Here is a 786-nt window from a genome sequence, read left to right on the forward strand (position 1 = left end):
TAATATTATTTAAATACACTAATTTTTCATCAATGCACAAATGAAGGTTTTTTTTATGGGAGTAAAAGTAGTGATATACTTTAACATTGTAATTTTTAGTATTTTTTAAAATTGTGAAAAGTACACAAATTGAATAGTCCAATTTATATCTCAAATTTTTTAATTTTTTTTTAACACAAATCAAATAGTCTAATTTTTATACCTTTACAAATCAGACTGTTCAATTTTTATTTCTCTAATTAAACAGTTACACATTTAAGAATAATATCCCAACAATCCACACTCCAATATCTAAAACAAAAAATTCCATGAATGAATGGTGAATTGGTGATGTCACTGTTATGTACCATAAAATATAATTGGATTCGATCGTATAAAAAAGATTAAAAAAAAAAAAAGAAAAAACAGAATTGGATTCGATTTCCATGTCACAGCCTTCTCAACTGAACTATACTAGTTAATGGCTTAAACTAATGCCAGCAAATTAAAATGAAATCACTCAAATCAGTGAAAGTCAAGCACCTTGGGGGAAAAAAGTCCAAAAGTTAAATAAAGAAAAATACAGCTTAGATGTATAATTTAAAAGATGTTAATCATATAAGTTAAAAGCAATCAGAAAGGAACCAAGAATCAATAATTACATTTTTATCTACCAAATACCTTACAAATACTTAGTCCATGTATAAAAAAAAAAAAAGCTATTTTAAGAAAGTTATTGTTTTTGGGTGATTTTAGATGTATAAGTTAAGAGGTTAGAGTTACTAAACAAAGTTGTTTTCAAGCAAA

This window comes from Arachis ipaensis, chromosome B03 (genome assembly GCF_000816755.2).
Source record: "Arachis ipaensis cultivar K30076 chromosome B03, Araip1.1, whole genome shotgun sequence".
Taxonomy (NCBI): domain Eukaryota; kingdom Viridiplantae; phylum Streptophyta; class Magnoliopsida; order Fabales; family Fabaceae; genus Arachis; species Arachis ipaensis.